Below are 16,170 nucleotides of genomic sequence, written 5' to 3'. Positions count from 1 at the left end.
TCTCAGTCTGCCCCGGGGTTGTGGGCTTGTATTTCAACCTGAAGGAGTCCATTTGTAGCTTGAGAGTATTCCTGGAGGCTCCTTTACAGGCACTTAGCTCCTTCTATTAGCAACCTGATATGCCAGCTACAGCCAATTCTTTAAAAAGCATGGTCTAGCCCCGAGAATCATTCTGATCACATCCAGGTGAGGGGCCGTGTCTCAGTGGTACAGCATCTGCTCGATATGCAGAAGGTCCCAGGTTCAATTCCCGTCATCTCCAGTTAAAGGAACTAGGCAAGTAGGTGATGTGAAAGACCCCTGCCTGAGACCCTGGAGAGCCACTGATGGTCTGAGCAGACAATACTGACTTCGATGGACCAAGGGTCTGATTCAGTATAAGGCATCTTCATGTGTTCATGTGATACCCCCCCAGGCTGCTTTATGCACTAGAAATTTTGTTCACCTTTCCCCCATACTTTCTTTTTGCTGTCAAGTTACAGCGACCCCATAGGATTTTCAGTGGGGCCCCAGTAGGATTTTCAAGACAAGAGATGCTCAGAGGTGGTTTGTCATTGCCTGCCTTTGCATAGAGACCACCCTAGTATTTCTCCTTACTATGGCTAAAAGAGGCAAGAGAAGGGGACTGTGTGATTGACAGTACCATGGCTCCAAACCAGACTAGAATCCACCCCACCCAGGGCTGCCTGTGGAAGTTCATTTTCACATCTGAAGATTTAAATAAATGATCTATCGTTCTTTTCTGGGCTAGATTTTATTTTAATTTGTAAGCCACCTCGGGCAGACTCCTGGAGAGATGGCATAAACGTGTTCTAAACAAATATATAAATGTCTCTTTGGGGCCTTGTCTGAAAATAAATGTGCCTAGGTTAGTCTCTTGTAGCCAAATAAAACAAAAGTCCAGTGGCACCTTAAAGACTAACACGGGTGTTGAACTCATTTGTGATGAGAGCTGGATATGACAGAAGTGTCACTTCGTTGGGCTGGGCCAAGAGTACCCAAAAATTTAATGCCAGGTACTGGAGAAAAGACAGTCATGCTAGGAAAAGTTGAGGGCAGCAGGAAAAGAGGAAGACCCAACAAGAGATGGATTGACTCAATAAAGGAAGCCACAGCCCTCAGTTTGCAAGACCTGAGCAAGGCTGTCAAAGATAGGACATTTTGGAGGACATTCATAGGGTCGCCATGAGTCGGAAGCGACTTGACGGCACTTAACACACACACTGGAGATACAATACAAACTGTATAGAAGACACAGACAAAGCAATTCATGATATGATTTTTCCCCTTTTTAAAGTTAAAATACAAACATGCTTAACACAGTAACACTCCTTTTCTTTTATTTAACAGTCTTTGAGCATTGATACCTTGGGACTTGGGGGGGGGCTGCCTCGGCTACGGCCTGCAGAAGGCTCACCAACCTAGATTGGGAGTGGGGGGGTGGCTGCCTTAGCTGGCTCGTGGGCCACGTAAGCGCTCTCAAGGGGCTGGATATGGCCCCCAGGCCTTATACTTGACACCCCCCAGACTAACGTTTATTTCGCTATGAGCTTTTATGAATTGCACCAATTCACACCAAGCCTTGACTCCCACCCCTCGCCTTCCTCATATGATTTCCCAGTACTATTTCCCTTTAACAATATATCCAAGGGAGGGCTATGACTCATGGAAGCTCACACTGAATTAAATATTTTTAGTCTTTAAGGGGCCACTGGACTTTTGTTTTATTCTGCATACTATGATAGCTCAGCGACCATGTAGCAAGTCTGTAATGGCTCAGGTTAGTTAATTGTAAAGGATTTAAAAATACAGTTTTGCAGCATGAAATACTTATGGGAGAATTTGAAATGATCTGTGATTAGACTGGAATCACATGATTTTCACCTTTTATTTCTCTTGACTTGTAGCAATAAGGGAGTTCTATTCTCTGTGGTTAAATTTATTCTTTCTGCTCTTAAAATTAGGAGCTTGCATGTATTATACAAACCAGGGGATTGAACATTTAAAAAAAATTCTTTATTTCTTTCTTTCTTTTAATATTTAATAATTTGGGACTATTTTTTATTCACCCATGTGCTTTGGCACATAGGTGCTCGAATTTCTGAACAGGAACAAGTCAGAGATAAAGGAGACAGAAAGAAGTGTGTTGGTATTGCTTTCATTATCGTATGAGAGCAGATAAAGTCAACAAATCAGTGAAGTGTGTTGAGGAAACAGACTTTTTCTAACAGAACAGTACCCTCTGTGCCATCTGCAGCACACACCAACACTGGACTGGAACAATCACCATGTACGGCAGTCAGATTGTTCAAAGGAACAGAGCTGTTTCTGTTGGCTCTCTTTATTTGAGAAAATGACCAGGGGATTCAGTGTGGAATCGGAGGCATATGCAAACACACCTACACCCCCAATGCAACACATAAATAAGGAACATACAGAATTATTTCCCCCCTGCAACCTAAACCAGAACTCAGCTGTGCAAAATCTCCCTGAGAAGAAGAAACGTTGAGGTTATTAGCATTCAAAATCCAATTGCAAGGGACGTTTTATTGCAGCTGCTGGCAACCACTGCAACAGAGAAGCAGATGTTGGCATTTTCAGGGGTTTCTTTTATGGTAGGGTAGAATGTAGCAGTTAATGAGCCCCCCCCCTTGCTTCTTATAAAAAAGATTCCTCTGTTCCACAGATGAGTTAATAGGATCTGTCTGTCACAGTGATGAAGAACTCAATTTTTCTTACTCAGAATATTATTCCCTGGGCGATATAGCAGTTAGCCATTATAGTGACCCACAAAATGGGCCAGCACATATTATGTAGCTTGTCTTTAAAAATGTACACAGTGATATCATGTCTGTAGGCACCTGGGAGTTGATCTTTGTGTGTTCTAAAATCACCAAAAATGAATGTCACCTATAAATATTCATCGATTTGAAGGTGTGTGTGTATATTTATATCTATATATATATATATATGTATAAATTTGCCATCGCAATAAAGAATGCAAGCTGTCAGGCAGATCAGCAGGGGGCTTACTTGTCAGCCAAAATGTATATTCTTGGAATACACTGCATATAATTACAAGGAGAGCAAGAGAGAGAGAGACTCAGAAAAGGGGGAAATCCAATTATGTATGCATATCAGCTCGATTCTATGCATGCTTACTCAGGAGTAAGTCCCACTGTGTCCGAGGAGGCATACTCCCAAGTAAGTGCACACAGACTACTATGCATGCTTAATTGAGAGCAAACCCCATTTCATTCTTCTAGGTAAACATTTTTAAGATTGATTTTTCAGACCAGAGCTGCTTTGGGGCTTGCTGCTCTGTCTGCATGGATAGCTATTTCCCATCTCCTCATTCTCTATGTTAGCACACAAACAGGGGGGCAAACCCTACCAAATGTTAAAGAAGGAAAATTGGAACCTATGTGTATGTTCGTGCTGCCACAGACTTCAGAATTTTGTGTCAAATAAGCTTATGCTTGTTTATCTAAGGAGTGACATCCAAGTGATCTCTCTCAACAATTACAAACACTAGTCGGTAGAATAAAGCAGCTACATTCTTGTGACAAACTATCTATTGTATAAAGTTATACCAAGTTTCCCTCATTCCTGTTGTCTTTTCACCTGCCAAGTTTAAACTTGAAACCTCCCTGACAGTCTGACTTGACCATTTCCCCAAAACAGAAAAATAAAAGTTTATGTGTTGAGAAGGTGTTGAGAATTCATACCACCTTCTTGGGTGCCATATTCAGACATATACTAATGAAATGTTTTTTAGTTTCTCAGCTTCCTAGACCGGGTTAGATACATCTATATACATTTTATACATCTGAGGGTTGGGGAACCATCATAGAAAATTATTAGAGTTTGTATTTTTGTAACTACGAACACAACATCTTCAGAAAGAAAACATTTGCAAGGGGTAAGCTTACATATCTAGATTAGTTAGGGAAATTAATCTGGAACAAAGATTATAAAGGAGGAGGAAATGGAGGTGAACATTTTTTTTTTATTAAAAAAAATGATATATTACTATATCCCCCAACGTGAAATTGATGGACAACCCTACTGGATGCAGGTCACAAATCTAGCAGTTGCTACTATGTCTGCTACCTGTTTTCCAATCAGAGGGAATTAAACTGCATCTAATTAATGTGTACTATAGATTTATGAAAAGCATATTTATGTACATCAATTAATATTCTGACAAGCTTGAACTCAATGGAATAAGGGTATATAAATCTGCCTAGCTGTTGATGTGTATCTTCGCTTTTCAGTTCAGCTTGCTATCTGACATAGACCGTAGATCAATAATTGATTAAAAGTTTTCTCTGGGTAATACTGACAGCAGCGAGACCACTAAGTGATCAGAAACCATGGAAACTGTTGTGTGTATGGTTGATGTTGTTTTTTTTTGGGGGGGGGAGGTATTTCAGATCTCAGCTTGGAAAAAGATTAATAATCATTCATACAAATATATCTTTGGATCTGGAGTGTACCGCTTTGAGAATGCAGGTAGGGTTCACACGACCGAATTCCCTTCACATAAAACGTAGATGTTAGAAAGAATTATTAGAACTTAGCTTTCTCAGTAAATGGATTCTTTTTGTTTGTAGAGCAAACAAAGAGCATTCAATCATGCAAACCCCAAACAAAAAGCATTCAATCATGCAAACCCCAACTAGTGTTCAGATTTGCCATCCCAGTGAAAGCCTAGGCTTCAGAATGGGGTGTAAAGCCCTTGCTTAATAGAAGAAGAAGAAGAAGAAGAGTTGGTTTTTATATGCTGACTTTCTCTACCACTTAAGAATCAAACCGGCTTAAAATCACCTTCCCTTCCTCTCCCAACAGACACCCTCTGAGGTTAATGGGGCTGAGAGAGTGTGACTAATCCAAGGTCACCCAGCTGGCTTCAGATGTAGGAGTGGGGAAACAAATCCAGTTCACTCGACTAGCTTCTGCTGCTCATGTGGTGGAGTGGGGAATCAAACCCGGTTCTCCAGATCAGAGTCCACCACCCCAAACCACTGCTCTTAACCACTATACCACGCTGGCTCTCTATTACTGTTAAAACACAGTAAGCCACCTTGAGCCTGACGGGAGTTGGGAAAGGTCAGGTCAGGGTACAAATCTAATAAAATAAAAATATAATATTTTTTTTATGAGGCATGCATAAAGGAGTTAGTTGTGGTGCTATGCTTAAATCAGAAGTGTCGTTCATGAAACTCTTCCCCATTCCTTTTGCCATTGTTTTGCATGAGGATGCCTAACTGCATAGGAAGGGGATACTGGGAAGGGGGCATAATGTGTTACTAGCAGTCTGTAGGCATTGGCTTGGATCCAGTGATGCACAAGCAGGCACATGAACTGAGTTGGCACAGTTCCGCTTGTGTGAGTTCTTGTGCAACACCAGTACTTTCCTCCTTTTACACTATAATGCCTAGAAATTAGTTTCACAAGATCTTGCACAAGCAGAAATGCAAGTGGGGATACATGAAGTGTGACTTAACTCAAGGGGCTACTGCAGGTTTTTTGTTTGTTTCATTTCCACTTGCGCAAGAGCTCTAGCACAAGTGGAAATTTTGCGCTGGATCCAACCGATGCTGCCAACATTCGATTCACGTGATGCAGTAACCCACCAACCACATGTTTGGGAAGCATGATTCATGCAATCACCCCATTGTGCGCAAAGGACAACACATGGATTTTTTTTCATGTGGGAATAGTTTCTATTCACAGTTCACATGAATGGAAGCTGTACCTGCATGGGAAATCCACTTATTGCCCATTGTACATGATACAGTGATAGTGCATATCCAGTGCATCTCATTGAATCATAGACTTGGAAGGGACCACCAGGGTTATCTAGTCCAACCCCCTGCACAATGCAGGAAACTCACAACTACCTCCCCCAAAGTATCTCAGGGACCATGCACTCCAGATACATGCATCTGGAAGCCTTCTTCATCACATGGCCTGTATCACACCTGCAGAGGGCTTCTGTTACTAAGGGCACTTTCACACATGCTGAATAATACACTTTCAATCCACTTTCAATGCACTTTGAAGCTGGATTTTACTGTGTGAAATGGCAAAATTCCACTTGCAAACGATCGCTAAAGTGCATTGAAAATGGATTGAAAGTGCATTATTTGGCATGTGTGAATGAAAGAAACTGGACTCTCTTGCTCGAATCCAATTGTGCTTAGATGGAGAGTAAATGGATGGTGCTGTGCATTCAAATATTGAAGCTGGTCCATCTCCACTGCGTAACTTCCAGTGGGATGTGAATCACCAGCTACCTTTTGCTCCAGGTAGTCATTCATAACTAGGTGCAACTAAAGCTAGAACTGTCTAGTTCCTGATGATGAAAGGCAATGAAATGCCCAGTGCAGCAGGCAAGACGGAGAGTGTCACCCCAGTTGTCTTCCTCCTTCCCATTCAGATTGAGGGCAATGAAGGGGTTTAGAAGCATAGAGTTGGAAGGGGCCATACAGGCCATCTAGTCCAACCCCCTGCTCAATGTAGGATCAGCCTAGATCCTACATTGACCAGCCCCGGCTTAAAGACTGCCGGGGGGGTGGGCTCACACCTCCCTAGGTAGCTGATTCCACTGTCAAACAACTCTTATTGTAAATTTTTTCCCCTAATATCCAGCTGATACCTTTCTGCCCTCAATTTAAACACATTATTGCGAGTCCTTTCCTCTGCCAACAGGAACAGCTCCCTGCCCTCCTCTAAGTGACAACCCTTCAGATACTTAAAGAGACCAATCATGTCCCTCCCCTCAACCTCCTATTCTCCAGACTAAACATTCCCATCTCCCTTAGCCTTTCCTCATAGGGCTTGGTCTCCAGGCCCCTAATCATCCTCGTCACTCTCCTCTGCACCCATTCCATTGTGTCCACATCTTTTTTTGAAGTGAGGCCTCCAGAACTGCACACAATACTCCAGGTGCAGCCTGACTAATGCAGTATACAGTGGAACTATGACATCTTGCGATTTGGATGTTATGCCTCTGTTGATGCACCCCAATATCGCATTAGCCTTTTTTGTCCCTGTATCGCACTGGCTGTTCATATTTAACTAACGGTCCGCCCGTAAGGGTTTCATTTGCCCTCAGCGATGTCGTGATACAGTGACATCTGACTGACACCATGATGTCATCATGCTCACAAGAGCTCAACTGCACACGAGCTGATGAGGTGGAGACAATGGCTTCTGTGCAATGAAGGAGCCTTGCCGTGGCAAACTTAGCCTGCCACACTCAACATAGGCGATTGTTTGGCAATGTCAGAGTTGACAGCTCTAACTGATTTCATAGACAAGTAGGCATACACAGATACTTACCTGCTGGGCCTAAGTGAGTGCTCTAAAATAGAAGAGGAAAAATGAATAAAACCGGATTAATGAAGTCACTGGATTCCATACAGACACAAAAAGAGGTTATAAAGAATCCAGGCTATGCTTCATAATGATATAATTCATCATCCTGAGAATCCATTAGGCAAATATGTAGAGCACCTACCAATACAACAAAGGATACAAGCTTGAATCAAACAGGAGAGAGCTTAATTGCTCAGCAATGTAATTTTAATTCAAGGATTAGAAATATGTGCCTGGTTTCTACAATGATTGTGTTAAACTGGCAGCTTATTTGTCAAGTTAGATGTTATTAAATGGAGCTGTAGTGGCATAGGGAGAAAACCCCACTTAGAATTCAAACACAATGTTAAATAAATATTATGGAATTGCTGGTGATGTTACAGTTCCATTTATGGCATTGTATCTGAGAACCCATTTACGCACACAGATCATCGTGGTGATTCTTACCAGGTGGAATGGCCTGCCTGAAACCGTCCAGTGGGCTGCAATGCTTTGATTCGGCAAAATATCTAAAATGGGGTAGTTCAGAAGGGCATTTTAAAAAAGTGAACAGCATGGTAGTAAAATGGAAATGTTCAATACAATTGAATTGTTCAAGAGGGCTCTTTTTATAAAATGAATAATCTCATAGTTCAAATGTATGAAACAATTAGAAGACGAAAAAGAAGAAGAGTTGGTTTTTATATGCTGACTCTCTACCACTTAAGGGAGAATCAATCCAGTTTATAATCGCATTTCCTTCCCCTCCCCACAACAGACACCCTGTGAGGTAGATGGGACTGAGAGAGTGTGACTAGCCCAAGGTTACCCAGATGGTTTCGTGTATAGGAGTGGGGAAACAAATCCAGTTCACCAGATTAGCCTCCGCCGCTCATGTGGAGGAGTGGGGAATCAAACTCGGTTCTCCAGATCAGACTCCACCACTCCAAACCACTACACCATGCTCTTTTTCTCCTTTGTATTAGATGCATTATACTGTTCCCCCCCCTTGTTCTCAGATTCTGTCATCCAGTTTTATTGCATAGTATGTTGTATGCATTGTGGTGAGCTTAAAAGCTTGCATAGTGTGTTGGTCTTCATTGCGTTGTTTTCTCCTGTAAATTGTGGTTCTCCCTGCCCCAAAATGTGGTGATGGCTGCCAACTTGGAAGGCTTTAAGAGGGGAGTGGACATGTTCATGGAGGAGAGGGGTATTCATGGCTACTACTAAAAATGGATACTAGTCATGATGCATGCCTATTATATCCAGGATCAGAGGAGCATGGCTATTATATTAGGTGCTTTGGAACAAAGCAGGACAATGCTGCTGCAGTCATCTTGTTTGTGGGCTTCCTAGAGGCACCTGGTTGGCCACTGTGTGAACAGACTACTGGACTTGATGGAACTCGGTCTTAACCACCATGGCCTTTCTTATGTTATTATGCCTGGGGTCTCGACAAGAAAGGTGGACTATTTAAATAAAAATAAAATGATAAATAGAGTGAAGTAAGAAATATCCTTGGAGCAATTCCTTTTGACTAGAAAATGACCTCAAGCAACAAATGAAGCCACTTGGATCAACAGGACTGCATAACTCCACTTTGATTTAAAAAAAAAAAACATTTGTGGCTTTATTACCAGTTTTACTTGTTTAGCTCTTTTAATCTGTTTTGAAATTTAAATGAGTTTATTCTTGTTAGCCACATTGTGTGCCTTCATGGCAGAAAGCAGCCTGTAAAATGGAGTAAGAAAACATTGTAACCAACTGCATCAGCCTATGTCAAATCCGAAGCAAAATACACGCAATGCCTTTTTATTAGGGCCAAGCAAGATGACACAACACACTATGCAAGCTTTTAAGCTCACCACAACCCTTTATCAGGCCAGATGTTACCAAAAAAAATTGTGAGGGGAAGTAAAAAAAGCATATTTTCCAGGTCATCATCTTAAGACCTGGTCATGCCAGCATTTGGTGTAGATGCTGTGCCAGCTTGTCATTTTCAGTTGCTGTTGGCATTAGATTACACTACAGCACTTGCATCCTGGGAAGAAGAACCAACAATGAATGGAAGGTCATCTTATTGAAAAGATAAAGGCCAGCCATGCCCAAATGTTACTCAAAAAACCATGCGAGAAGTACAGAGCTCTTTGAAAGCTAAGACCAGAAGAAAGCTTTTGCTAGTCTTTGTATTATTAACAATGTTAATAATTTCAGTGAACCCGGAAATAAAGCCAAAATACAAATTTACCGGTATGGGTATTTGGCTAATTCCAGGTTTACTGAAAAAACCTGAACCTGAAATTTATTGATTTTTTTTTTTGCGCAACCCTATACAAGATCCAGAGCAGACCTGCGAACAATGTAACTTGTAATAAAGCAGTCTGAGTAGAGATTTGAACCCATGATGCACAGGGTATAGTTATTTGAAGAAGAAGAAAGGTTGGTTTTTATATGCAGATTTTCTCTACCTTTTAAGGAGAATCAAATAATTTTACAATCTCCTTCCCTTCTTCTCCCCACAAAAGACACCTTGTGAAGTAGGTGAGGCTGAGAGAGTTTGGAGACTAGCCCAAGGTCACCCAACTGGCTTCATGTGCAGGAGTGGGGAAACCAACCCGGTTCTCCAGATTAGAGTCCACCACTTTTAACCACTACTGGCTCTCAAACTGGATACTTTTACCTTGTGTAAGCAATCATCTACATAAATTCAGTTAACAACACCACACCTAGGATTGACTTCTGGTCTACCCAGGTCACGCTTTTTTTATTTCACAAGGTGCTTCATTAATTCAATTGTCAACAGTACAAATACGTTTGTACAAACTGATGCTCTGAGCTTATGGGATTCTGCAGTGTACATGTCTAAATAAAAAATAAGAAGAAGAAAGAAGCGGTTTTATAGAAATATAAACTGATAAGACATGTCCACACGCACAAATACAGCAGAAGACTCTTCAAACAACTACAGGAAATAGTCCTTTACTGAAACATTATTCAGTGGATTCCAGTATGGTTTGAGCTGAAACAGATCTTCATCAGAGAAAAATCAATTAGATTAAAAACCTTCTTCTGCATACTCCAGGAGTAGAGTTGCAAATTCTGGATTGTGAAATTCCTGGAGAGGTGGAGTAGTGGCTACTCAGGGCGGGGATGAGGAGGTGGAGGGACCACAGTGGGGTATAATTCCAGAGAGTCTACCTTCCAATGCTGCTATTTGCTCTAGGATAAGTGATGTTTGTAATTCCAGGAGATCTCCAGGCCCCACCTGGAGGATAGCAACCCTAAGCCACTTGGCAGAAGGGCTGTCTGCAAAGTGGTTTTCAATCCATCAAGTTGGAAGGAGAGCAGGAATACAGATGCAAACATTCAAGTGCACCCAGCCATTAAAAGAAAGAAAAGCACAGCTGGAAACATCAAAATGACATTAAATATGTCCTTTGATGGCGTGTGGGCGCAACAGAAAAAATGAAGGACGATGCACGAAGAATCAGCTCACTGGAAGAGAAAGATCTAAGAGCTCTTTCATTCCTCTTTCGAAAAATTAGCCTTAGGATATTCGAGTAGCATTACAGAGGTCTCATCCCCACCACCCCTTTCCACTCAACAAAGAAATTCAAAACCCTTTCTCTAATCCTTTAAACAGAGAAAGTTTTGTTTTCTGGGCACGCCAAGAGGCCTTTAAAGGATGAAATTCTCTTTTGTCCTTTCAAAACAGACACATTACCTTTTATCTTCTCCTGACCCCCTTTTCAGTGTACAGAATTAAGCAGCTAGTCAGTTAACATAAGAATCCTGACTATTTCCTTCAATGTTATTGGTCGAGTGTGAATTATCGGCATAAGACTAGGAGAGATGAAACGGTTCAAAAGTTTTGGCTTCCCAAATGGCTTGGTCCAATTGCATTCGAGAAGCTTCCGGACAGAATTTCAAACATCACGATTCATCGAATATAGGTTTAAGACAAATGAAAGCATTTAGTCAGCACAAGGAATACTGTTCTTGCACGGCCACTTCACGCAGGAGGGCAGAATTTGACAGCACGTGAGCCATTCCTAGTTTCCACTTTGCCTGAAAGCAACTATCCATACATTTGGAGCCAGTTACATCTAAATGTCAATACATATGAGCTGGGCTTAAAAGAGAGCTCACAGAGCTGGGAACCTGCTGCCAGTGGTCTTTTTTACATCACCTGGCCGTGCGCCACGGCTGCTTCCACAGGCCATGTATTCTCTGCATTGTTTTCATTGTCACCGCAAATGCAGCAGAATGCACATTACTGACAGAAGCTTCCACAAGTGGGAGTTTTCTGCACAACTTCCTTCATCTTTCCTCCCAACTTTCCCTATCCAGTTATTCAATGAAATGCTCAGTCCAGGGCCGGCGTCAGCATACTATCCATGGGCTATCCACGGGCAATCCATGGCTACTAGTCAAAATGAATACCAGTCATGACGCATACCTGTTCTCTCTAGTATCAGAGGAGCATGCCTATTATTTTGGGTGCGGTGGAACACAGGCAGGATGGTGCTGCTGCAGTCGTCTTGTTTGGGGGCTTCCTAGAGGCACCTGGTTGGCCACTCTGTGAACAGACTGCTGGACTTGACGGGCCTTGGTCTGATCCAGCAGGGTCTTTCTTATGTTCTTATGCTTCTTTTGTTGATTGGGCTTATTTTCTAGTCAAAAGGAATTGCTCCAAGGATATTTCTTACTTTGCTATATTTATCATTTTATTTTTATTTAAATAGTCCACTTTTCTCATTGAGACTCCAGGCAGATTACAGAAGAAAACAACGCAATGAAGACCAGTATAATGCATACAACACACTATGCAATAAAACCGGATGACAGAATCTGAGAACAACAACGGTATAATGCATCCAATACAAAGGAGAAAAAGAGCAGTCTCCTAATTGTTTATCATTGTTTCTTATATTCTTATGTTCTTATACCCTGAGGAAGGGCAGTTGCCAAAGCTCAGAGCTTCTGGCAGGTCCCACCATCATTGACCCTCCCATACCACCCCTGCCACCTGTCCTTGTGCCCTTCCCTGCCCCACCCCCATGCTTTCCAGTTTTGATGGGGAAGTGCACGTGGGTGGTGCAGAATGGGGGCGCTCCTGATGGTTGTGTGCGTACAGCTGAACACACCAGCCAGTGCTGTCAGTGAAAGGGCATGAATGTGGTGCAGAAAGCTGTGCGCATTGGTGGTGTGAGGCTTGTAAGTGGGGGACGGATGCACAGTCAGGTGGGGGGAGCACAAGGATGGTGGAAAGGGAAGCACAAGGGAAGCCTGGTGGTAGGCAGACGGGGGGCCCATGAGCATTATGTGTCCAGGGCTTTCTAAAATCTGGAACCAATGCCGGCACAGTCCTTTACACAATTACTCAGAACCACTGAACTCAACTGGTTCACTCCCAAGTAAATGTGCATAGCTTACGTACCAGTACCCATTGATGGAACTTGAGGGATGTAAGCTTGAAAGCTATGGATTATTATATAACATTATGAATAATTGAGGGGATTCTTACATTATGGAACTGAAGAAGGATACAGAAATGAAGCAACTCTAGAGGACCATCCTCCAAACTGATGAGCTACTGGAGCTTCGTTGTTCCCGTGGAGCTATGGCTTCCCCTTTCATGTACCTGTGTTGGTTTTTGCAATGAGCTGTCGGTTCAATTGTGGACTTATGTACAAATTGTTGAGCATCCATCAGCTGTACATTAGGTGTAGTTATGGACTCATTGTAATTTTTCAAGTTGATCATTAAATCATTATCATTATATTTCTGGTACTTGTAGTTTGTTAGCCCATCAATGTTGAGTTTCTACTTGTGCATTAGCTTGTTAACATAGAGGTGTCATTTTGGGGGGGGGATAGCTTAAAATAGTACAGACCTGCACAATATTCTAAAATCAGAACTGTGACTGAAACTCTGAGATTTGCTATAATATCACATTTCTGGATTGGCAGATGCTCCCCCAGCAGAGACGAGTCTTGTTACAGTTTGCAGAATGTTAATTGCTGCATTTAATCAAACCCTTTCCCCCCCTCCCCGCCCGGTCCTGCACTTATTCACCCAGCAGGGCTGCAAAGATCACTGGTGTTTACGAGCACGCCGGACAGGTGGCTGGACTGATGGATGTCTTATGGCCAGGGTCCAAAGACCTAGTTTAAGTGCACCCGAGGGCTCATTTGCTAGTCCCATGTCATTATTTTTGAGGGGGAGGGAGCTCCTTTCAGCAGCAAAAGACCAGGCTGCCTGATGAACGGACCCCCCCCCCCACACACACACAGTTTTCAAAGCAATCTGTCCATTAGCAAAGTGGGCTGCTGTTGGGAAATATAAACTGCAAGCCCATTTGCGGGTGTGTAAGCCTGCACAACTTGTGAGCCACAGAGCTGGACGTGTAACCCCACCACACCAAAAACTGAAGTTACACAGATACCCAACAACCAGAAGTACAGAATCATAGAATCATAGAGTTGGAAGGGACCACCAGGGTCCAACCCCTTGCACAATGCAGGAAATTCACAACTACCTCCCCCCACCCCCAGTGACCCCTATTCCATGCCCAGAAGATGGCCAAGTTGCCCTCCCTCTCATGATCTGCTTAAGGTCATAGAATCAGCAATGCTGACAGTTTTTTATGGCACCGAGATCCTGTGACTTCCAAAGATCTGTACAGGAGTAGATGAAGGCAGTAATAAGAATTATCAAGCAAAACATACGCTTTTCTGTCCTCCTCCCTAGAGCTCTTCTTTAAGCATACATTCTGAGGCTTGGTTTTAGGGTTGCCAGGTCTCTCTTTGTCACTGGCGAGAGGTTTTTGGGGTGGAGCCTGAGGAGGGCAGAGTTTGGGGAGGGGAGGGACTTGAATGCTATAAAGTCCAATTGCCAAAGTGGGCATTTTCTCCAGGGGAGCTGACAACCCTAACAATGGATAAGCCTTGATGTCCCACAGAAACAGGACTTACAAATATAGCCTAACAGACTTGTACATGGGCGGCCATCCATAGATGACCAAAAAGAAAAAAGAAAGGGCAAGAGCCCTGACAATGGGGAGGGGGGAGGTAGGGATGCCAGCCTCCAGGTGAGACCTGGAGATCCCCTGGAATTACAGCTCATCTCCAGACTACAGAGATCAGTTCCCCTGGAGAAAACAGATGCTTTGGAGAATGAACTCTATGGCATTGTACCCCACTGAGGTCCCTATCCTCCCCCGGCTCCATCCCCAAATCTCCAGTAGTTTCCCAACCTGAACCTGTCAACCCTGTCCCTCATCCGCCACCAGTGGCCATGCGGAACCTGGCAGCCCTAGGGGGAGGAGAGGATTAAATTTGCACAGAAAGTGTATATATTGATTTACATTCACAGATGAAAATTTATACATCATTTATATAATTTGAATAGAATTACAGTTCACAGTAGAACCAGCCATGTCTACTATCCAGATGCTAACTGCTAACAAGAAATTTTTCAAGGCTCTGCTATCCTTTCTGATGACTCATCATCTTTAATTCCCCCCCCCCCCCAATAGCCTGGGTAGGTTTAGCAGCCGTTCTTCCAATTGCTGGTAGCTCTGAGAATCCAGGGGCTGCTCAGGAAGCAAGTCTCCGCATCCATACCCACTGATTTTAATGGACAGAAGCAAGACCTGGACATTTCAGAAGAGGGCAGGCCTCAGAAAAGAGGACCATCTTGGAAAATTCTTGGAGATTGGGGGACAGTGCCTGAAGAGAGGAAAGTCTGGGAAGGGGAGGGAAATCAGAGGGGATGTCATGCTAGAGCCCACCCTCTGAAGCTGCCATTTCCTCCAGAGGAACTGGCCTCTGTAGTCTAGAAATCAACTGTTAAATCCAAGAGAACTTCAGACCCCACTTGGAGGTTGGTAACAGTTTCTAAACAGAGTAGAAGCTTCAAAGAAGAAGAGTTAGTTTTTATACCCCAATTTTCTCTACCTTTAAGGCATCTCAAACTGGCTTACAATTGCCTTCCCTTCCTCTGCCCACAACAGACACCTTGTGAGGTAGGTGGGGCTGAGAGAGTTTAGAGAGAACTGTGACTAGCCCAAGGTCACCCAGCAGGCTTCATGTGGAGGAGTGGAGAAACCAACCGAAATTAGAGTCCACCGCTCATGTGGAGGAGTGGGGAATCAAGCCTGGTTCTCCAGATTAGAGTCAACTGCCCTTAACCGCTACACCACGCTGCAGGACCCCCACCACCAACAGAGGACCCCTTTGAAAAAGGACATCTGGCTACTCTACAGTGCACCAGGGGCTCAATCAACCTGTTGCTCTAGCTAGCCACCTGAAATCGCAATAGCAGTGTATGTATGAATACCAGTAAGGCCATAATGCATGGCTTGAGGGTGATCTTGGTTTTGGTAGGTTTGGTTTGCCAGCCTCCAGGTGAGGCCTGGGGATCTCCCAGAATTACAATTGATCTCCAGTTCCCCTGAAGAAAATGGCTGCTTTGGAGGGTATTATACCCCACTGCGGTCCCTCTCCTCCTCAAACCCGACCTCCCCAGGCTCCACCCCCAAATCTCCAAGCATTTCCCAGCCCAAATGTGACAACCCTATTAGTGAGTCACACAGCCTAGCTGTCTGGGCTAGTGGGATTGCTGCACCATTGTTTAGATTCAGGCATAAATATGCAATTGGCCTTAGTATGTGCAGCCTGATCTTATCCATATTTACTTGCCAATGAACCAGCAGGACAATCCCAAGCAAATTTGTGTAGGTTTTGCATTCTTAGACAAATGTGTATCTTTCACAGCTGGACAATAATTTCTCACCCCTGT

This window comes from Euleptes europaea, chromosome 10 (genome assembly GCF_029931775.1).
Source record: "Euleptes europaea isolate rEulEur1 chromosome 10, rEulEur1.hap1, whole genome shotgun sequence".
NCBI lineage: Eukaryota > Metazoa > Chordata > Lepidosauria > Squamata > Sphaerodactylidae > Euleptes > Euleptes europaea.
The sequence above is the reverse complement of the archived record's forward strand: the minus strand, read 5'-3'. Positions refer to the sequence as shown.